The 24,643-nt window shown below is 37.6% G+C and overlaps 1 long non-coding RNA gene across 3 annotated transcripts in view; it reads right to left on the reverse strand.

Moving 5' to 3' along the window:
* Positions 1-909: 909 nt before the first annotated feature.
* Positions 910-24,643, reverse strand: part of LOC146544314 (uncharacterized) — a 40,279-nt gene continuing 16,545 nt past the window's right edge. The window contains exons 2-5 of one of the 3 annotated variants that reach the window (XR_014883640.1): positions 14,771-14,850; positions 5,003-10,638; positions 4,347-4,469; positions 910-1,070 (exon numbers count right to left, since the gene is read on the reverse strand). This is a non-coding gene — a long non-coding RNA (uncharacterized LOC146544314). Of the gene's footprint in view, positions 10,639-14,770; positions 14,851-24,643 lie in introns of all 3 variants that reach the window. The other 2 variants (XR_014883639.1, XR_014883638.1) reach the window with 2 other exon arrangements.

Here is a 24,643-nt window from a genome sequence, read left to right on the forward strand (position 1 = left end):
TTATGATAGCCTTAAGATATTACAACATAAGATAAGGCATCTAAATCCTTTAAGCTCCTCTGGAAATAACATACTTGTTTATACCACCTGCAGTATTCTTCAGGTTCTACATCTGTACAAGAAAAATACATAGTGCTCTTTTTTGATATCAAGTAACTATAAAGTTATTTGAATGTATTCTATAGTTCAATATTCAGTGATTCTCTATTTTATTACAGTAATCAGACAAAACAGAAGATCACACTTGTTTTTACACTGTCAGTATTTTTTCTAATGCAGAAGAGGCATTTGTTAGTAGGGAATATGGAGTCTTTGGCATTTTGGGTCCCAATCCTTCAGTGAAGCTAGTCATGCACCTGCTTACTTTGTGCACAAATCACTCTAATGAATTCTAAAGGACTATTCATGTGCATAAAGCTAAGCCTGTGTGTAAAAGCCTTTGCAAGACTGGGCCTAGGTTGTAAGTTTGATAATGACCTGAGGCTGATTGAACAAGAGAGAACAAGTAGCCCTTTTTAAATGTTGAGAAGTAAAACTCCAGTTAGCTGCACAGGTATGGGTGATACTATTAAAGCTCATACACGTGGAATTCTCCAATCTGAGCAAGAAAAAATGACAATAGGCATTTCATATCTTTTCTTGTTTACATTTTACAATACTGCATCTTCTCTAAAACTTTTTAACTCTTGGTTTCATCTTAATTACATTATGGCAATGAGTTCCATTTGAATCACTGTATTTCAAGAGCTTCTATATTTAAAATTCATATAAACATATGTATATATTACGTATTTGTGTGTGTGTATGTATATATGTATGTATGTATAAATGTGTGTGTATTTACATCACCTGTTTTAAAGAGTGGATCTAGTTAGAGAATTATAAATGTAAGAAGACATACCTGCGCTCTTTCAACTTTTTTTTGCTGAGGAGAAGACAAGACATCAGCACTATTTCATGTGAAAAGACTTTCCGTGTTTGGTAGTTCTCACCATGCCATATTCTAGCTTGTCCTGCAAGTACTTTGTGTTGCACTGCAGCATTTTATGTTCTCAGAGGCAGCGTATCACCTGTGGGAGCCAACCACCCAATAATATTAGTTCTTTGAGATGCTTGCACTGGGAACTTTGATGGAGTTTGATAATGTTTTTAATGCATTTGACATTAAATGTACAAACAGCACTCCTAAAATCACTGCTTTAAGTTTTTAACTTGGTGTGAAAAATCAAGGCGATTGCATAAATGTAAGCTAAATTTCCTGCCCAGTGCTATAGAGTTTGTCATTTAATATGCTGAGTGTATGAAATAGAGATGTTTATCTGCTATCAGAAAAGATAAACATTTCCTTTTGCAAAAAGCTAACTGCGATTGTTGCCTGATCCTGATCTATTCCCTGTTAAAACTGTCACTCTGCTTGGGGGCCTTTAGGTAACATCAGCTGTGAAATGTCATCTGTTTGTTCCACTCACTGATTCTAGTTTATTAGGAAGATGATGATGTTAAGATGAAGTTGGCAAAAAAATAGGGAAAGAGCCTTAGTTTTGCAGCTTGATCAACTATTTATCACACTAGACCAGCTCATCAAAAATGTCCTGTTTTCTCAGTTACAGGATGAATTTAATAATCTCAATTGGGTGAAGAAGTAAGCAGATTAGGCAAGGAAAATTCATACCAAAGATGCAGAGGGTGAAAGTTATAGTCCTGGGACCACCACTGCTGATTTTGTCCTAGCTATTGGAGCTGGGGACATGACAGACTTTTTGCTCACTTTCATGCAATAAAGGGATTGAAGAAGATACCTCTGTAAGGTGCAGTGCTCCTTTGCAACTCTTTAATTATTCTTATTAATTAAACAAAGAAAAAATATATGGAGTTGGAGAGTATTTTGCTGTTTTCTAATTTAGCAGTTCATGCTGAAGTTTCCTTTATGTTCTTTCTGTTTTTATGCAAGCAGCCTAGGAGATGGACGTTTGACAGGCCACAATAGACTGCTCCTTTCCCAGGTATCTCCTGCTTGTTTCCTTTATCTGTGAATAGGAAATGGCTTACAGGCACCTGTGTTATGAAGGTCCCAGGGGCAGCTGCCTGACTAGTGAATGCCTGATTATGTGTTAACATGCTTTGTCAGATATTGGCAGAATCTGTTCTCTTCTTTTGCCTTTTCAGTGAGGGTACCATTGACAGACTGGCTACCCATTTATAGAAATGTTGTCCATCAAACTGTGAGGAAGGACAATGGTGTTTTTCTGTGGCCAGTGACTGTGGGAAACTTTTCTTTGGCTATTCAGGCAATTTTTGTAGCTTGCTCTGAAGAGGAGAGACTGATGAGTGCAAAAAGTACAATTAAGCAAAGCCAGACTTCAATTGAAGGCTGTAGTGTAGTCTGCTGTTCTCATTTTTTTATTTGGAAAAAAATCTATGGGTTTTCACATTGCTGTGTGGCATTCAGCGGGGGGCTATTACAATCCTAACTTTTTTTTCTAGACCACCTAATTCTAAGTAAAAATTAAATGTAATGAGAGCCACTTGGAGTTCTGAATATTTTAAAGCATAATTCCCACAGAAGGGTTTCGACCTAAACTGCAGAGAGCATCAGTTGGCTAATTATAGCTGCATTTTATATTACAGCAGGTGTCAGATGCAGTCATCTCAATAAAGTCCACATAATACTCTGGAAAACAACAAAAGCTTTTCTTTGAATGTGGGTACTAATTTCTGCTAGGTGTCATATGAGCTCTGATACTTCTTATTGGCATTAACAAGAGCACTGCAGCACTCACACATGCTTTTTGCTTAGGTTGAATTGATACTGTGAAGCACTTGCTAGTCAGCCTTGGCAGATGTCAGTAGTTAATACTAGTGTTGCAAAGGTTGGTATACAATGCAAAAAAACTTACGTAAATACTTCTAGATATGGACTGGTTTTGAGAATGAGTATGATCCACACGCCAGCTTACTTAGTAAAAGCTAAATAGACAACAGCAGGATAACTGCCTTTTCTTCAGTTTCTATCTTAAGTAATTTACAAGGGCAGATAAGAAGGCAGTAAGCTAGGTGAACAAGAGCATTAAAATTTATAAGCACTTCATGATTTCATACCAATTTCCCAATCCAATGTAAACAGCAAGTTTGAGTTTCTGAAGTGATGGGAGAGAAAGGTATTTCCTAAGTCTTGCAACTGAGATTCACTAGAGATTTTGTCCTCAGAACAACTTGCCTGTGAAGAGACTGCAATCTATAGGCATTTGATGGTCACCTAACTTTTTAATTAAAAGATCTGATTCTGTGATTTCAAGGGGAATGTGTTTCAAAATATTCATGAATCACTAAAGTAAATACTAAAATAGGTAGCTTGCACAGAAGCCCTTGAATACTAGGAATTGTGATGACACTTATGTGGAATTGCAGGCACAATAGGCATGGTGAAAAGCACAGATGGCAAAGCTTGCCCAGCTGATTGTGCTTGGCCTAACATGCAAAAGCACTTCACAGTGCTTTTGCATGTTAGGCCATGCAAAAGGGGCACATCTCAGACTTGTCTGATACCCTGAGATACAGTAAGATAGGAGAAGTCTCAGAACAGAACTGCAGGGCTGAGTTGTAAGGGACTTACTACTTTGGAAGGGGACAGGATGTGCCTGATTCAATAACAGACTAGGTGAAGGGCTTCATCAATAAAAGTAACAGAATCACAGGGATCATCTAGTCCAACCTCCTGCTAAAGCAGGTTATCTAGAGTAGGTTACACAGAAAAGTATTCAGGTGACTTTTGAATGTCTCTGGAAAAGGAAGTTCCACAGCCTCTCTGGGCAGTTTGTTTGAGTGCTCTTTAATCTGCATAGTAGGTTCTTTCTCATGTTCATAAGAAACTTCCTCTGTTCCATTTTATGGCTGTTGCCCATTGTTCTGTCTTTGGGAATACTGAAAAGAGCCTGGCCCCTCCACTTGACTCCTGCCCATTAGATATTTATAAACATTGATAAGATCCCCACTCAGTTTTCTTTTCTTTATACTGAACAGTCCCAGCCTTTCCTCGTAAGGGAGATATGCCAGGACCCTAAATCATTTTTGTAGCTCTCCACTGGTTCCTTCTAGGAGGTCCCGGTCTTTTTTGAACGGAGAAACCCAGAACTAGACAACGTATTTTAAATGTGGCCCCACCAGTGCAGAGCAGAAGGGGAGGATTACCTCTTCAACATGCTAGCCATATTCTTCTTAATGCATCCCAGCATACCATTGGCCATTCTGGGCCACAAGGGCACACTGCTGGTTCACAACCAACCTGTTGTCCACTGGGACACCCAGGTCCTTCTCAGCAGAGCTCCTCCAGCAGGTCAGCCTCTAACCTGTTCTGATGTATGCCGTTATTCCTCCCCAGGTGAAGGACTTTGCATTTGCCCTTGTTGAACCTCCTAAGGCCCCCATCCATTCAGCTGTTCAGATCATCCAGGTTAATGCCAAATTCCCAGCTGCTCATGTATGAGGAATGCAGAGGTTTTAGAAGTAACAAAGACAATGAAATAAATCTTTTATGTTTAAGATGTAATAAACAGTCAACTGAACAAAACAAAGCCACAAATTCCAGTGACTTATCTTAGCAATTTCATTAGGAAAAACTGTCACCAATTATGAAATATGATTTAGTATTTTTAAGTACTACAGAATAGTTTAAATGGTTATTTTATGGATATTACATCATCGCATATCAAATAAACTAAACATGTAGGATAAGCCTGCTTTTCTCCCAAATACCACGTGCAATGAGTACTTTATAAAAAACAAATGGTAGTAAAATAAAATAAAGTTATCCATTTAAAAATACACGCATTTCTAGAATTTCATATATAATCATTCAAAATCTTTCAAATACAATTAGAAAATTAATATATATATTCAATATAGCCTCTAAAACTGGACAAAAAAAAACAGCAAAAAACAACAACCGAGGTACAGAAACCAAATACAGAGCTATAGAAAAGAAAATGAAAGGAGAAATAAATACTTAGCTAATCTTCTTTTTTCTGGATGATATCTTGGGAGCAGAGGGCTGTGAGAGACCTGCTTTAGCTCTCACACATAAGTTCACCTCTAAGAAAAAGACATATTAAAAGGGCTGAGAACAAAAGCCCAATTGTAAAAGCTCAAGGCATGATTGCCATTATACAAGGGAATTTACTAATTTACTCAGTTTATCCCACATAGCCTGTCTCTGAATCTCACTCATATTAAGGGCAGCCCAGCTCAACTTGGAAAACTTTGATGACTTCTATAAAATCTAGGAAAAGTAAGCAAGAAGTAGAGGTAACTACGGGAATTTTCAACGTAATCATACTCTGGTTGTCTCCCTTTTAGCCCAAAAAGCAGAAGGAGATCACCAATGTAATACATTGTTTTGCATTATTTCTTTTCCCTGTCTTAAATCTCTGTTGTTGATATGTGTTCCTATGTGTTTGATACAGAGCTGGGTATCAAAGAATAAAGCCTCTTTCTGCTAGTTGATTTTTGTTTTTCATTCTAGGTAGAGAAGGTAAGCGGTAGTTATCAGCAAGTAGAGATGCTGTTCTAAGAAGTTTCTCCCAACAGTGTCACACAGAATCTATTATTCTCTGCAGATTACAAAATCCTAATGTCTTCTCCATGTAATGTCCAAGAAGATTCTTTGGAAGCAGGCATCTGACAGACAGTTCCTATTGTAATGATGATTACTGCCCTATACATAACATGAGTTTTAGGTGTGTAAATCTCAATTATTCTAAAAATGTGAATGAGTCCAGGTTAATTCTGCATATCACCTACTGTGAAAATTGCTCTGGTGGTAAGCAAAATCAACTATTCTGTTACCTACAGTTCTTGATATTAGAGATTATATGAAATCTACTGTATTCTCCTTTCTCCACAGTTATTGCCTCTACTTCTCCCTTTTTACTCTAAGATTATGGGGATGTGATAGCACAATACAGGCAGCACAGATGACAGCTGAGGGTCTGTATCTGCCAGGTGTCTGCACAACAGCTGAGTCAGTATATACAGCTGAGCGTAGCACAGTTTCTGACATAAATGCACATCACCTTTTCTCCAAATCAGGGCCTTGCATAACCTTTGGAAGAACCTCTGGCAAATTTTAGAGTCAAGTACACAGTACTTTGACAGGTGGAAGTCTTGCTTTGATTTCAATGTAAATGCTTGTAAGGCTGAAATATTTTCTACATTTGCTATTGTTGGATACAAAGAATGGACTTAGGTAGAACATGAGGAAGTTTAGCTCTCAGCATATAAATAATCACCTATACCCAAATAAAGTTTACAGAAAATCTGCTCAGGTTTGCTGAAAGGCTGTAGAAAGAGAGGACTACTCTTTAGAGCCAAGGAGGAGGCACTATGACAACTAGGAGAGGAAAATTGGTTCTTGTAGTGCAGCACGAATGATGTCATTTTGGGCTCAGAAACTGCTTTCCTTTCAGTGAGGTTCAGATACATCCAACAGCTCCTTCCTGACTGTTGAGGTTGACAAATCAAATGTAGTAGCTAGAGAAGTGGTGTAATGCAACATATTTACTGTCTCCTGACAGTAACACAAGTAGATATTCTTTTCTGTAGATAGTGCATTATGCCAGTAGACAGTGCAGATAAAGGCTCTTCCAGACTGATCCTGCTGGTCCTGCAGTGCAAACATATGCAAAAGATGGGAGAATAGGAACTTTGTTTGAAGAGGGAAAGAAATCTGATGAAGAAAGGGACCAAGTGGTGGATCATGTAAGAAAGTTTGGGAAAATATTGCGATTTATAGATATAAGAATTTCAGTTTGCCTAGGGAACAACTATAGGTAGAAAATGTGAGAGGAAGCTCTGGGCATGGTGTCTATTTTAAATGATAAAGTTAGGGGGGCAGAAATTAAGAAAACGCCTCATATCTGAGAAGTCGTTGTTCTCCAATAGTTTTTTATGCAACATTACTTACGGTCTGCGTGAAACATTGCTGTTTACAATGCTATAGAACCAAACAGACTGGGGAGTTTGGGGGTGTTTTTCTCTTGAGCAGCTTCACAAGATCAGCTTACAGAAAGAAGCAGATGGTGGAAAGTGTGAAAAAAGAAGCATGTAGGAAAAACTGAAAATTTCCGGAGTTCTATAGATCATCACAGCTATCAGGGAGATGGTTTGTGCATAAAAGTATGGCAAGATCCCAGTAATGTTAGTAGTGATATATGTCATTCCTAATGATTTTTATTTTATTTTATTTTATTTTATTTTATATTATTTTATTTTATTTTATTTTATATTATTTTGAGACGCAGGGACTTAGCTTAGCTTATATAATACTGCTAAGAAATGACCTATGGAGTATGGGAGAATTTTATCCATCTGTCCAGACCAATGAGAGTGAAGCAATAGTGCTTCTTGCTCTGGGTGAAAGATATGTCTTTCATGGAAGCTCATTTCTTTCATTAAAGCAGAAAATAAAAAGATTTTGTATAAGTTGAAACATTTGAAAATATGTCTGTGAACATAGCTTCATTTTATTTTGGCTGTGTCATGAAAGACCATGAAATATCTTCATCTATCCTTTCATTAAATCATGCTATCTTTCAATATGTTTCAAGGAAAGTCAGGAACTTGGAATATAAAAAATGTATACAAATATTTTGCAAGAAATATGCATGTGAAGGTTCAAACAATTATCCAAGGCCTGAGTACTTGAAGAAGTGAGAGACTGTTAAATTATTATGATCTTAAAATTAATTACTGTAATACTTTGGAGAATACATTTTTCATAATATAGAACATATTTTATAATTTCTATTATGGTTATCAAGGTCATTTAGTAACAGAATGCAAAATCTTATTTTTCTTTCTCAGACACCATCAGGTGCATAAATTCTATACCTAATGTACAAAGACATTTAAAAATCGAAATTTGTTAATGAAGATTTTATGTCTTTGCCCAATACCACACAATAATTTTTTTTTTTAATCTTGTGAACAGAGTTTAACAGGCTCAGTCTGGCTTTATTCCACTAGTATAAGTCATTTCCAAAAGTGTACTGCTTATGTATTAAATACCATGCACAACAAGTACCCTCACATTCCTTGGAAATGAATTTTAAATTCACATTTATTGTAAGTGCTTTGGGACAAGAACCATCTTTTGTTATTGAACAATGGAAATGGGATCTCAGTCCATAATTGGGGCTCCTAAGCACTGTGGATTCTTTCATCAATGTTTCTCATTCTCTTTCTCCCTCTCTTTGTACCTCTGCAGATTATACCAGTGTTTACAAAGGTTGGGATCCCCTGCATCCTCACCAATCTTTACATTTGCCCAAGAATAAAATTCAGCTTAGTGCAGCATGCTACACAAAGATAAAGCGGTGACAGATTCTGATACATTTGTGCTTTTCAAAACTAGAGAAGCGGATTCCATGTGTAAACCCTATCCTAAAACTGTGTCCAAAGTGAAAAATTATACCAGTCTTGGTAAAGAAAATGGGAGCAGGATATTTAAATAGTGATGTACTTGAGCAATCTCTTATACACTGTAACCAGAAAATGCTCTAATAGCCTAATTTTCCAATTTTTATCTTCTGAAATTTTCCTTTCAGAAAAATCTCACGTCTTTGTTAATCAAAAGTTGTCATTTGTGTCCTTGGTGACATTCAGTCTTCTTCACATGTATGGTTTTTTATGGATATTGTTTAAAACTGTAATACTGAATAAGAAAACATATTTCTGAATGCTTACTTTTATGATTCTATTACTTGAACAGACATATATACACATAAGTTATACATTAAGCACTGGATTATTAAACTTTAATAGTCAATTTATACATGACATATCTGTGTGATCGAACATAACATTTTTTTTTCTAAAATGAGTGCACTTAGGTAAAATATTGAAATTATTTGTATTTTATTCAGTGACAGTGATTCTATAAAACTAGAAATAAGTGAAATTATCAAAAACATACATAGAGCCACACAAAATCGGTCATACTGACAAAACATCAGTCTCATTTTAAGGTCTGATACTTTAGCTGGTAGTTAAGATGAGCTTTGCCACTGAAAGAATGTTGTGACCATAATGCTTATTTCCCAGGAAGGAGTGGTACAGCAACAACTATTCAGTCACAGGTTCTTAGATTGTCTGTAATAAAGGCAACAGAAATCATCACAATTACCTAGTTGGACCTCCCACATGATGTAGATCTAAAAATTTCCTGAAATTAATTCCTTCTGAAATTAGAGCCCATTTCAGAAAGCGTGCTGTTATTTGTGATTGTAAAATTTCTAGACGTGAAAAATCTACCAAAACTCCATATATGACACTTGAATCTATTTCCACCCCTCACTGCCTCATGATCAGGGATACTTTCTGCTAAACTGATTTGCCCAAGTCATCAACTTAGAAATATTTCAGGGACCTTTAAAGGTCATCTGGCCCAATTTCTCTGCAGTGAATAGGCACAAGTACAGTTAGATCAGGAGCTCAAAGGCCCATCCAGACTGAGCTTCAATATCTCACAGATGGGGCATCCACCACCTCTCTCAAAAACCTGTTGCATGCCTCCCCACCCTTATCATAAAAGAACTTTTTTCTTATATCCAACCTACATCCCTTTTCTTTTAGTCTGAAACCATGTAGGATTTCCAAGATCTCTTGAAGAAAGAGGTCTACCTTGTATTCTTCTTGTGAGTCATTTTTAGAGCATTGTTTCTAGTAAGTGATTTGGAGAGTGTTCATATTCCTAGATAAAGCCTATGTCAAGGATAATTGTTAAAAATTTTCCTACATACTTTCCTTACTTTAATACTTCTACCCTCCCTCGTGTTTTTGCTGGTTAGGATTTTCTTTATCAAACACTCAAAAAAGTAAGATATTGAAAGGTAATTTGATGCTAACATATGAACTATATCATTTATGTCTCAAATGTGTATGCCCATAGGACTTGGAAGAAATCAAAAGCAAAATACTGCTATGCAAATTAATTCACTATTTTGTCATAAGATTTCTAAAATTGCAGTCTGCTATAAATTTGTTTGGAGGATATTTTCTATAATAGTGATTTTCAGAATGAAGTTTGAGCTGAAATCTCAAACTGCTACTGATATTGGAGAAGAAAGAAAAGCATTGGAGAAAGAATTAGAAAAGAAATTTTAACTAAATATATTCTGTTTTTAAATGTGCATTATATAAATATGTTCTTGAGTCTTATAGTATTGATATGCTTAATGTAGAACGGTACAGTAAGTGACTTTACTGAATAAACTTTATAGTACTCTGAATTAGATTGATATCCATTTATCTGAACTGGATAATTCTGCATTGTAAAAATATATTTCTCTTGAACGTGCTGCATGATTATTCTTTGATACTCCAATTACAGTATATCTTAGCTAAAAATGTCAAGAACAGTGGCCTCACAGTCTTGGGTGTCTTCATTTGTTTGTGCTGAATTCGGGACTTTTTTAAAATCAGACTTCAAAGATACAAGTACTTATCTGTTTTCTGTAGGGCAAGTGTTTCAAAGATTTTTTGCTCCAGCATCCAAGCATAAAGATACTCAAAATCTTCAACTGTTCTTGGAAATTCTTGATTGTTTCATTTTTTCCCTTTGTTTGAAGCACTCAATTTTCTGGTCTAGGAATACAAGAAATTTTAAATGGTAGAGTGAGAAAGTTGAATGGATCTGAGTTGTGTAAGTCAGAACACAGTACTATTGAAGTGATGAGAAGGTTGAATTTAAAAAACTGTGTCCTGTAATTATCGTATTACCTTCTGGTGAATAAGTTACAAAAAACGTTTCTTTTTTTCCTTGTGAATGATGTTTCTTTTCATCAGAATTCAGTGAGTTTATGTTTGAAGAGGCTGAGCATTCTATTCTCTATAAATCATTTCAGCACCTGTATAATTCCATTTACTTTAACAATAAGGTTTCAGTATCTGCATAGATTTGTATATATACTTAAGTACTCTCTGGGAACTTAAATAATGTGGTTTTGGATAGCCTGATCTTAGTATTTCTATTCTCACTAATACATATAAAATGCAAATGCAAAGCCCTATCATTAATACCCATGTTGTTCTACTCCTCTTTGTTTCAGAATAATAAAGTTTTCCTCTTAAAAAATATTTCTTACATTTTGTTTACCAGAATCATAATACTCTATATTTATCATTTATTTGAGGTTTTCCTGAATACTCTAGAATATGAAAACCGAATGTTTGCTACTTATTGGTTGCTCTGATTATGTATAACTTTAAAGAAATCCGGAATGTAGTGAAGCATGACATTTCATTCCTGAGGTAATATTGTCTATCCTTCATCAAGCTGTGCTTTTCTAAATGGTACCCATTTAATCTCCAAAAATGCTCTTTGAGATTCTCTCCTCCCAAAAGGCATCCAAACTAAATGGTCTATAATTACCTGAAGTGTTCCTAGAGTCTGTCTTCAATAGTGACATTACGTTGCCCTTTTCCCAGCCATTAGGTCTTATTCTGAATAGAATAATTTTGCAAATTGTCTGCAAAATAATAGCACCTGTACTTTTAAGAAGAAGCATTGAATATTGGTATCTATTTACTAGCAGAATGTTGTTACTAAATATCACTGTATTGTCATACTATATTATAGATGAATTATTTATTTCCTTTTCCTCATACAGTATCCATTATGTTTCACCTCGAAAATTCTCACTTGAGATATTTGCTAAAAATGCATATTTGCATGTTGCATTTGGTTGCATGTAGTTATTTATAATAATTGTCCTTAAAAAGAAGTATTGTTTTACAAACAGGAAAAGAGCTATATTGCTTTTTTTAATACATTGGCTTATAAATTAAAAGATAGCCTTCACAGAGCAGATTTAAAGAGAAAATAATTTCCTTGCTACTTAATATATAATTTATTCCATTTGAAGTATTTCAAAATTAGACTAAACTAAAAAAAAATATTTGAAAATCTAGGTGTAGGAGACACATAGAATAATACTGCAGAAAAATATATGTATTGCAAATGCTTCCAGTTCACCTGTACATGACAAGACCAGTATGCTTTAGCTACCTAGGCCGAAACCTAGAAACTTGCTAACACAGGCCCTAAAGAGTCTTATCTTTTTCAAATACATTAAAGTTATTATTTGGAGTGCTATCTGTTTGTACCAGATGATATACCAGAATAGGAATTTAAGCCTAACTGTCCTATTGGTGTCCATATAATCAAACAGTAGCTAACACAGAACTGACATTTGAAATGTTGCAAGAGAAAAAATGTCTCTACACTGCATAACAGAGGATACAAGATAATAGCGAAATGCCAGATACGAACAGTCACTATGAAACTGCTGCTGGGATTTGCAAAGTCAGTGCTGACTCCCTGACCACATGTATACTCCTGTCGCTTCCAAATACAAAGTAAAATATTTTTTGTTAAACTGCTTTCCATGAAAATGAGGCAATCTGCACATGAGATCAATTACTAACATCCAGTTAATGCTTAACACTTTGCTAAGAAATGATGATGTCTAAGCCTTCTATTTTGGTTAGTAATTTTTGTGAGGTTTTTGGTGGTTTGTTCAATATATTGCTACAGCACTTCATTTGCAATACAAATTTTTCATTTTAAATAATTCATACTTAATTACAGTAGTTGTCAGTTTATGTGGTCCTTTTCATTCTTGAAATGCTTTAGAAACATTAACTCCCACAAAGTTTTGAGAAGCAATTAAGTATTAATGTTCCATTTTTACAAACAAAAAAACAGAGGTTGGAAAAGCATTTCTGAATATCAACTATGAAATTAGGCACTGACTAGATAGATAGAGGATCTAATTTTCAGAGGCACTGTAGAAATTTGCATATTCAGAATAGAAACTTTTGGCCTAGTAGCTAAATTCCTAAACAATCTCAGATACCAAGATACTGAGCATCACAAATTTTTAGATATCTGTAACCCAATCCACAGGTGTGTAGTAATCACCCAACTACCTAGGATCAAGATATGATAGTTTATTAGCTCAAAACAATGCAGCAAGCAAGCAAGAGTCTGCATGAACTCGTAAATATATGCCCTAAGTGTCTGTTTATAACGATATTTAGGGTTCACCTTGAAGTTACTATCAAACAGTTTGAGCCACGTGAGACAATATTTCCTGCTTGCATGTCATTTGATATAAACCAAAGCTGTTTGCACCGTATTTCTTTTTCATGAGGAAGAAATATCCCAAGTTTCCTTGTGCAATACTGCTGTGAATCATTCGGCAGCCTTGTCTCTTCTAAGATAGCTTCCATTTTATAAATAGGAGGAAGGACAGAAGAGTTGGAAGTAAGGAATGGCAAGCTGACGTATTCCTGATGAGACTGTACAAGTATCTGCTAATGTGAATTTCAAGTTGGAGGAGAAAAACATTGCAGAGTATTATTGTCAACAAGTTTCACACTGTGAAGTTTGACATTTTCCAATACTGAGTTAGATGGCTATTCATCATGTTTAAATATTCACAAGTCCTAAAAATGTGGGTCCAGGATTGCAGGTAATTAAAACTGATTCCTAGCTATCAGTGTAGGCATGACTACAGGCTTATCCAAAGTCACACAGTAAAGCTGGTGCCACAGCTAAAGTCAGATGATAGGTTTTCTACATTTATCCCAGACCACTGCACTTTAGTTCTCCGAAAGTCTAGATATAAAATCATTGATCATAGAATCATTATGGATGGAAAAGACCTCTAAGATTATCTTGTCCAAATGTCAACCCATCACCACCCATCTAACTCAGCACCCACTCCCTATCTCCCATCTACAGGGTTCTTGAACACCTCCAGGGACAGTGACTCCACCACCTCCCTGGGCAGCCTGTTCCAGTATCTCACCACTCTTTCAGAGAAGATTTTCCTGTTATCCAAGCTGTACCATCCCTGGCGCAACTCGAGACCCTTCCCTCTTTTCCTATCAAAATGTAAAAGTTGAGTATTGCATCCAGCATTTAAGAAAAAACAAATAACAATGATAAAGGAGGAAAAACTGATATGCAAATTGTTAAGATTATTTATATACATACTATTAGCAAAGGATTACATGCATCGATGAATCAGCAGTTTTAATCAGATGAAAATACTTTTGAGCACAGTTCCAGTATGATGAATATGCTAGAGTTGTAGATCACCAGGAAGAAGATTAATATTCTGTGTATAATTATACACATTTCTTCTCAATTCTTTTTTAGAAGATAGCAACTAGAATTTAAAGCAACAGTCATTCCATGAATTCACTTCACATAACCACAAATAAAATGTACAAGGAAGCACCTGCCAGCTTCCAACATCTCTTTACAAGACATTTTGTGCTTAGTTTCCTGTTTACTCCCAGCATGCTCCCCCAAGCCTGGTCCTATTGCCCCTCCTTTAGCATCCTGCTTCTATTCTCTTTCAGGCATGGAGAGGCTCCTGTCCTGTGACAAAGAAGTGCGTGGATGTCATCCTTGCTGACAGTGGTCTCACCTCTGTTCCTTGGATAGATATCTTCTTGTAACTGCGTCATGACCCTTCACAATGAATGTTTCTGCTGGTCCATTTGTAAAGAGGCATGCACTGAAATGAATATATATTTGCAGACTTTCTGAGAGTATGACTCTTCAGAATATTTGATGCCTTCCTCTTTCTTCAGTGGGTAAAAAAGTCTACTTTCTTCTGTGTAACTACAAACTGTGTAGATGATCATTTCTATGAAATTTTAGCCTTGCTTGAAAACTTTATCATCTTTTTCTCTAGCTTACCTGTATATTATCTTGCCCAAAGAGTTGATCTCTGCATAGCTGTAGCTCTCTCCAGAAATACGGTCTCTTCCATCCAACTTCTGTCAAGAAAGAAGCATATGCTTTTCATACCGGGATGAGAAGCTGCATTGCACCTTCCTCAGCTGACATAATTAAGATTAAACATTTGTGCTGTGTTTTTGCACAGAGGCTCAGGACATCTGAGGCAAGGTGGAAACTGTGGCTTGGACCAAGCACCTGGTTTTGCAGGATGGAGTGAATTTGGAATTGTGTAGCCCATACAGATCTCCATAGATCAACCCTGAAGAGTTGGGTGCTGTGAGATTCCCTGCTTCCTATCAGCTGAAGAGCTCCAAGTCCCTGCAGACTGTCAGTGGCTAGGCAGTGCATCCACTGAGTCAGGACACCCCCTGCGATGCTGAAGCAACATAACATAGATGTAATTGTTTCTGCTTCTGTGGGTCAATGGTCATTAATTTGCATTCATTGACTGCTTGATACTGTCAAAGGTCTACAACATAGCAATCTCAATAATACAAGAACAGCAGCCAGTCCTATTTTAAAGAACTAATTGGATGACTGATCCTAAACATCAATTAGCACGATCAGGTCCTTAGCAATGATTTTTGAAGCATTATTGTTAATTTTCCTGTTGGATTTTTATAGCTGTTATCTGTTGCTATCAGACTGTGTTAATGTGATACACAGTGTGCTCTCTTTGTACGATCAAAATGAGAAAAACATTTCCATACTGCACACTGATAGCTAATAATTGCCTGTGCTGAGGAGAACTACGTTCTGTGCCGAAGAAGTATTTAAATACTTAAAGTGGCACCAAATTATGTCAGGTAAAAGTGAAATAAATTCCACTGCTTCTGCTTCTAATAAAAGACCTGGCTTCTGTTGGGGCTGGTGTGGGTCACTGGGCTGTAGCTGTTTGTCATATCCCTGCATACTAGCTTTCCAGATGGTGGGTTGTTTTTTGTTGTTTTCTGTTTTCATTTTTTTTGTGGTTTTTTGTTTGTTTGTTTTGTTTGTCGGTTTTTGTTTTGTTTTGTTTTGTTTTTGAGAATACAACTTTTTCTGGCATTAGTTACAACAGGAATGGGGTTCAATTCCCAGTTCAGAAAAACTCTTTCCTTGCTGTTTACTGGGGAATATAAATAGGCTTAGATTCTTGCTGGAACGTTAGTGGGGATCAGGATAGCTCACAAGAGTTCCTACTGATAGCGGCATTTTCTGGAAGATTCTGGAAGATTCTGGAAGTGCTAGACTGCATCTACGTCATTTAAAGCCAGTTCAGATTCTTCACCCTGTGCTGTAGCCCAGACATGTTTAAAGTGCTCCCTGCACAAGAAAGACTCATTGTTGTAACAACTCTAAGTTATTACTGTGCCATTTTGTTTTACAAAAGAACATTAAGACACTTTTGTTTAAATGTTAGAAGAATAAGGACACATATAGATAAAGGAGCGTATTCAGGCATGGGGGGTTTTTGCTCTTGCAGTACAAGGCTGTAAAACAGCCCTGAAAACAATAGCTAAAATCACAGTAGATACCACAGAATTTCTTCGTAAGCCACCTTGAGATAACACAGTTACTGCTGGTTCACTGAGAGCACAGAAGGACTGCTACCTACACAGCAGCAGATCCCAGAATGGCTTTACTAGCTGCATCATGACCAGCAACGTAACTTCTGTCCCTAGAAATCGAGATTGTTGACAAATAAAGGAGTTGCTATCCTTTTCTATTATCGTAACTGCATGATCGTTGTTAATAAATTTCTTTAGGATTTTTTTTTTTTTTACTCTGATCTTCTGGTATGTTTATATCTGCTATCTGGAGTAACGGCTATGCCAAACCATTGCCTTATTCTTAAACCTAGAAAAAGTTTTATGAAAAAAATGAAAAAGGTCAGGAATAATTACCTGAGAAGGGGAATTAGTAAAAAGGTTGGATTGCAGTATGTCAAATAGTGAGTGGGAGAGAAGGCTGAGGAAGATTTTCTGTTCCCTTAGGCTATGTTTAAACTGTAAGACCTGGGAATACCTGTCCATCCCCTGCTCCAACTATGGGATGTAGCTTCTGCTCACCTGTTTGCATTTTCTCTCTTGCCCCAAGTGTGATAGCACTGATTTTATTTTATGACAGCGGTCATCTGTTTCTCACTATCAGTTGGTCAGGGCAGAAGATGCTGTAACTGCTATATTGTATAATGCTTGTCTGAGCATGTGTGGAGTTTTTCTAGCATTTCTACATAGTGTCCCACCTCAAACAAGAGGGATGAAAATTGCCTCCATCAAAATTAACTTGCAAGTGAAGGCACCTTCCTAGAGTGCAAGAGACGTACATGTCAGCTTGCTCACACAAAAGGGAGATGTTAAGCCCTGGCATCCCACATAGCCCAGTGAGCAATCACAATTAGCTTTATTTTGTGCAGAAGCAGAAATTACATATTTAATTCAGTGCGAGGGTTTTGAGACAAAGGCAGATTCCTCCTGATCTCTAATGGATCAGAAATAGGTGCCTAAACTTTGAAGAACAAGGGCACTTTGTACCAGCTAGCTTGGGCATCTCTCTCTTACCATCCACTATAAAGCCCATTTTGAGATGAGTTTAGCCCAAAAGGTGCTTAAAAGCTTGGCATTGCAAGAGCTGCATATCTGTGGTTTTAGTTTCTGAGCCAAAATCCTCATTTTTGATTGCCTAAATATGCTTAGTGCCTCTAAAAATCAGGTCACGTACTAACTTCTTATATATGAATATGGCATCTGCAGCCTTTACCAACAACAAGTTTCTATTTTCTTCCATCTCATTGATAAAGATATTGAATAGCACAGAACTAAGAATAGATCTATGTGGAACCCCATTATATAATGATGCCCTCCATGCAATTACTTTTTAGCTATATCAGCAATTTCAGGCCAGTAAAAATATGCTACACAGATTTTATGTTGTGTCACTTTTAACTAGAAGGTCAGAGTACAAGTAAAATATCTCAACTCTGTTATATTATGCAGCTTCCTGTAGCAACAAAGTATTTTCATTTAATCAAAAGATGTAATTAGATTTATCACTAGTTTTCTATGAATCTCATTTACTGAAATGGATTATGCTACTGTCTTTATAAGTTTACTGATTAGATCCCATTCTGTTCTCTATCTCCATATTTTGTCTCAAATGAATACAATGACACTCAATATTTAGTAACTTCTTAAATGTTACTTAGGATTATTTAAAAATGTCATTGCCCTAATACATATTTTCCAGATCACTAAACCTTTGACAGCATTACAGTATTTTTAAGAAGTTGTTCCCTGAGTAATAAGAAGAATTAAATCTTGTTTGCTTAGGAGTTACATCTTTTGTTTGCTCTTTCCAGGTGCTCTAAATGTTTCCTAACAGAGTTCTGCTACGTTCCTGCTCCATACCTCCATCTTTCCACTCCTGTGCTCTCCATCCAGTGTCTTTGATCACTGATGCTATTGTCCCTGTCTCTATCTCCTTTCTATCTCCTGTATGCCCAGTACAACAAAAACTCCATGCTATCTATATTCTCCTTTCCATGTTCTCTGCCTCTCTATTTTGTCCTGCCAGCCCAGAGAGAGGCAGCACATCTGGCACAGGAACACTGATGAGCTGGCTAGTACATGTGTGATCTCTGAATGAGCTGGCTGCTGCTTTGTGTGACAGACAATGAATTATCTTCTATGCCATGAATAGAGTCTATCTCTTCTACCCAGACAGGACTTTTTTTTCCAATTAAATGTGTAGAAAATTAATTGCTACTTCCATCCTTCTGGTAAGTATGACTGCAACTAACCCAAAGGTTGAAAATTGCTTCAAGGTGGGGAGGAAAGGTGGGAAGGAAAAAGGGAGCTAATAGGCAGTTGAAGGGGCAGTCACATAGAATTCTTAGAGTTGAAAGAGACATTTAAGGGTCATCTAGTCCAATTCCCCTGCAGTGTACAAGGACACAACAGCTAGATCAGGTTGTCCAAGGCCTGATCCAACCTTGCTTTGAAAGTCTCCAGGGTCAGGATATCAACCACCTCTCTGGGCAACCTGTGCCGGTGCCTCACCATCCTTACTGTAACAGACTTCTTCCTTATATTCAACCTAAATCTATCCTCCTTAAGCTTAAAACTATTTCTCGTTGTTCCATCACAACAGACCCTGCTATAGAGTCTGTCCCTTCCTTTTCTGTTGCTCCATTTAGATATTGAAAGATCTCTATCAGGTCTCCTTGAAGCCTTCTCTTCCCCAGGTTGAACATCCCCAGCTCTTTCAGCCTGTCCTTGTAGGAGAGATGTTCCATTCCTTGGATCACTTTTGTGGCCCTCTTCTGGATGTACTCCAACAGGTTTATGTCTCTCCTGTACTGAGGACTCCACATCTGGACACAGTACCCCAGCTGAGGTCTCACCAGTGCAGTAGAGGGGCAGAATCACCTCCCTGACCTGCTGCTTCTTCTTCACCTCCCTGCCACACTTCTTTTGATGCAGCCCAGGATATGGTTAGCTTTCTGGGATGAACACAAACCTCATTATTTATTAAGCTACACATACAAATTGACCTTAGAGTGCTTCTTTGATCAGTTATTTCAAAACTGCAGAGTGGATATGATGCCACCCTTCAGATCCAAACAAGATTTAGCTTTGCATCCCCTATCCCTGAGAAAACAGGAAGTACTTGGTTAACACTGGATGAGGTTTCACCCAGTTTCTTTCTTGTCACCAAAGACAATGCCAAAACACAATATCAATATTTAATAGTATCTTTCTACAGTAGTGGATTTAATACAAACTTCAAATACACATATACTTTATGCCATCGTGCTGAGATTATGGAAGTCAATATTGGTTCAGAGGCTTTTTCTGTAGAAAGTAGAAGCTATAACTCATACTGCCAAAGAATGTCCCTATTAGCACAACTTGAGTAAAACCCCTTCGGCTTGCCCGTACTGTGCCCTGCACTGCCCCAGACTAAGAAAGTGCACTTCACTTAATATACATATAAAAATACTAAACAACATAAATTCTTCAGTGAGAGCTTGAAACAGCATCCACGCTACAATCACATATCACATTAACATTTGCTGTTATTACTGCTTTGCAGGTGCAACAATCCTTGGTCCTTGCCCCTGTGGGAGAGCAGTGGTTGACTTCTATTTCTTTTTAACTGTTTACATTTTTACTTCAATCATAGTTTGTCTTATCTCTCCCTCTGCAGGAGGGCAATCATCAGTGAGATTTGCCGCGAATACATTGTGGCTGATGTATCTAATGGAACCTGCACTTATAGCCAGACCTGTCAATAACCCTAGCACCATTACAGTAGATAGCTTTTCACAAGATTGGCTTCTTCTTGCAAAGATTATTCAGTACCATATGCGCAAACAACAGCAGCCATTATTGCCCTTTATTTCCCACCTCTCCTTTCCTTAGACTAGCACATCTCTTTATTATTATTTGACAGCAATGGAGAATAGCCCAATCTTTGCTATTATTTGGTAACAACAATTCTTAGCACTTTTCATGTTCAGAGGGCTTTGTGGTCATTATCTAATTAATCTTCACAACAGCTCTATGAGGCCGATAGGAAAGGTTTAGTCTCAATTTACAGCTAGGGAAACCGAAGCTGTGAGTTGAACTACTTGATTTTCGAAGGTGCTGTGCATTCTCAGCCCCCATTGAAGTTAATGAGGGTAGAGATGGAACAACATCGCTCAACATAAAGGAGCTTGTGCAAGCCTGCAGAGGAAACTACCGTCAGTATGCAGTGGACATTCCTTGGTCCCAGAGCCCTGTGTGGGCAGTCTGACTGAACAACCCTCAGATGTAGGCTCTCAGTGGCAAGTTGACCATCACACATGGATATTACTTGCTAGATTTTCACATAAAGTTTCAGTGCACATAGGAACATTTCATAAAACCTGCACTGGGATTTTCACCCCACAGGAATATTTTAATTTGAAAAGGAAAAATGCCTTTAACCTATTAAAAGATGTTACTGTGCTACGTAGGCACCAGGCTTCAAGCATGTTGATTTGCTTGCAGTTTTATGTATACATTTTACAGGAAACACACTTATTTTGAAATACTCCCTAAGATTAAGGACCATAGACACAACACATTCACTAATGCGTCTCTAATTCACGGAGGTGTCTGCTTTACCAGTCCCTATCAGATACTTAATCAGCAGAGTTGTACAGCATGTAGATATTCAGTAAAAGTGCTTAATAAAAATCATTTAGTTCTAAATTACAAGAGTGCACTTAACCCTAAAGATATTAAAACTGATTGTTTGATGTACTGCATTGAGTAGTAGAAATTTAAAAATAAAAGCTTCCTTTACTTCCATCAAAGAGATGAAGTCTTCTATCCTTTATACCGCAGTGTCATCATTTTATGCTGTGATAAACTAATCTATTTAGGAGTTTTAAGCTGTAAATACAAAGTTCTTCAGCCTAATTGGTGATAACAGAAGCAACTGAGTTTTAAAGAAAAGCACAAGCACTATGGCTGGTTCCCTTTTTTTCTGATTCTTGAAGGTCATCTATCTCTACCAGTGTACTTTCTGCTGTAGGTATATAAATCCACTCTACAATCTGATGAATGATCCAACGCAGTAGAACATCGTAGAAGTTGTTTGACATTTTTCGTAATAAGATATTAAACATTTGTCTGCCTTTGGTAAAGCATACAATAAAATATTTATACTCACCTCCACATGTGATCAGTCCTCCTTCACACCAACAGACACATACCTTTGAGTAGGTGCAGATGTCGGTAAATATTTATTTTCATGATATGAGAAGCAGCAAGTAAGAATTCCAACTTTTTCCAATTGAAATGGTTTTGCACTTTATTTGTTGTCCAAACATACCCTTTTTGGAAAAGGCTATGTTTGGATCACAGAATCACCAAGGTTGGAAAAGAACTTCAAGATCATCCAGTCCAACCATTCACTTATCACCAATAGTACTCACTAAACCATGTCCCTCAACACAAAAACCGAATGTTCCTTGAACACTTCTAGGGTCGGTGATTCCACCACCTCCCTGGGCAGCCCATTTCAGTACTTGACCACTCTTTCAGAAAAGTAGTATTTCCCAATGTCCAGCCTAAATCTCCTCTGGCGCAGCTTGAAGCCATTCCCTCTAGTCCTATCACCAGTTACACGAGAGAAGAGGCTGACCCCCAGCTCACTACAACCTCCCTTCAGGTAGTTACAGAGAGCTATAATATCTCCCTTGAGCCTCATCTTTTCCAGACTGAACAATCCCAGCTCCTCCAGCCACTCCTCATAAGGCCTGTGCTCCAAACCCCTCACCAGCTTTGTCGCCCTTCTTTGAACCCACTCCAGGGCCTCAATGTCTTTCTTGCAGTGAGGGGCCCAAAACTGGACACAGTACTCAAGGTGCGGCCTCACCAGAGGTGAGCACAGGGGGATGAACACCTTCCTGCTCCTGCTGGTAACACTATTTCCAAACCAAGCCAGGATGCCATTGGCCTTCTTGGCCACCCGGGCACACTGTCGGCTCATATTCAGCTGAGCATCAATCAATACCCTCAGGTCCATTTCCTCTACGCAGTCTTCCAGCCACTCCGCTCCAAGCCTGTAGCGTTGCCTGGGGTTGTTGTGGCCAAAGTGCAGGATCTGGTATTTGGCCTTGTTGAACCTCATCCCACTGGCTTCAGCCCAGTGATCCAGCCTGTCCAGATCTCTCTGTAGGGCCTCCCTGGCAGATCGACACTTCCAGCCAACTTGGTATCATCCGCAAACTTACTGAGGGTGCACATCAGTAGCAGAGATGCTTTTGACAAAATCAAAACTTTGCTTCTTTTCAAACAGATGGAAACAAATTGATTCTTTTTTATCTTACTCAACAAATGTATTTTATTGTCAAAAAAGAGAGGAAAGAAAAAAGAGGAGGGATATGGCTGTATTTTTATATAATGCAGAAATCATGAACACATATTTAATGTTTAGAGCAACAAATATATTTTAAGTTCCAGAGCTTGATCCAAGAGAACAAAACTCAACTTCCTTCCCCATCTACTGTGCATACTGCCATCACAGAAGTATTCTGAAATACCTGTTCCTGGCTCTTGATATGTTTTCCCCCTTCCTAGACAAGATGCAACATTTCTCAGGATTCCCATTTAGCAGCAGGACTGATTTAGGTATCGGGCCCTGCTACAATTCCATATTTTTCTCACTGGTTATAATGTTATTTGTGTTCACCTTATTTCATTTTCCAGCTTTATGTCCAAGCATTTCCAGGTACTTTTTAACAAATAGCTTTGATAGAATATTCAAGCGCTATGGAGAGTTTTGTTTCCCTGATTTGAAGGATGGTTGAATGTCTGGTATTATCTCTTACCCACAGTCAGTATATGAAATCTATCAGTTCATTGTGCTGAGTGAGAATTGCTTGTAATTATTGAGTTTTAATTCCATTTTACAATATTACAAAGTCTCCTGCAATTTGTTTAAAAACTTCTTTGGGTTCTATTTGTCTTTTGATTGTCCTTATTCCAAGATAGAATTTAAAGTCTTGGAAACAATATCAAGGAGTCATTTGCCTTTTTATTGTTTTTGGTTTTTTTTGTTTTTTTTTTTCTTGTAGTGTTTTCTGATGATCTTGTACAGTATCTTTTATTAAGTAATTGTTTTATTTAATCTTTCATAATGTCAACGGTTTATGGGCTGGTTCGGCCCGGTTCTGTGACTAGAAGGGCAGAGGGATCCGCGGATCTGTGCCCCCGGAAAAGGAAAATAGGGGACCCCGAAATAATTGAAAACAGTGGCAACAATCTGAGGTGAAACAAACTAATTTACTAAATATGGTATCAGCAGAATTTTATAAGGAGAGAGAGAGTGTGTGAAATTGAAGGTGGATTGGCCTCACCACAACGCTGAGATGAGAAGTGCAGTCCAGAGAAGCACAGGCAGAGAAGCGCAGGCAGAGAAGCGCAGGCAGAGAAGCGCAAGCGAAGCAGCGCAGGCAAAGAAGAGAGCATCAGGTGACCTTGCCGGGAGTTATATCTCCTCGCTGACCGCAAAGTCCCTTGGGGAAATGTAGCTTTTCTCCTCCGGACAGGCGGAACTTGAGCATCAGCAGTCAAATCCCCAGTGCATTACATGATGTTATGATGTGGAATACTGATAACGAAAAATCATGAAACCATGACACAGAAACAAAATTAATTGCAATTTCCTAGCCTGAATAAGTATATACTTATTATAGTAAGTAAGCAAGTACTGGCATTCTGCTTCTAAGCTATAGTGAAAGTTTAAGAGCAATGGAAATGGGTGACTGCAATCCTCAAACTATTTCTGACACCTCACCAACGGGCAGCAAGATAGAAACATTTGGCCCTGAAAATGAGGTTTTTGAAAATATTATTGTACAGACTCAGAGAGTGAGGAGATGACCATACAGGGGCTGGTTTCAAGACCTACATCTCTTCTCCCATCATTCCTGGTGCTGCTGGGCAACCTCACAATAGATTGAAAGAGAGGAATAAGATGCCCCCCAGCATTTAAAGGTACTCTGAAAAGGACTCCTATCACATTTAGAGATTACTGAGCTACAACAAAGCCACAGACAAGGTTTAGAAGGCTGCTTGTATATGTGGATCTCCTATCATATACTTAAAGCTCTCTCTTCACATCCTAACATTATAATTCATAGAATAGCTTGTATTGGAGCAGTCCTTAAAGCCCATTCAGTCCCAACCTATGCCATGGATAGGGCTGCCCCCCACCAGATCAGGCTGCCCAGGGCCTCATCACTCTCAGAATTAACAGTTTCTTCTTAACATTCATATAGCTGAATTTATATAGTTCATGTAATGCACAACT

Source organism: Meleagris gallopavo, chromosome 5, assembly GCF_905368555.1.
Source record: "Meleagris gallopavo chromosome 5, MGAL_WU_HG_1.1, whole genome shotgun sequence".
Classification (NCBI taxonomy): Eukaryota; Metazoa; Chordata; class Aves; order Galliformes; family Phasianidae; genus Meleagris; species Meleagris gallopavo.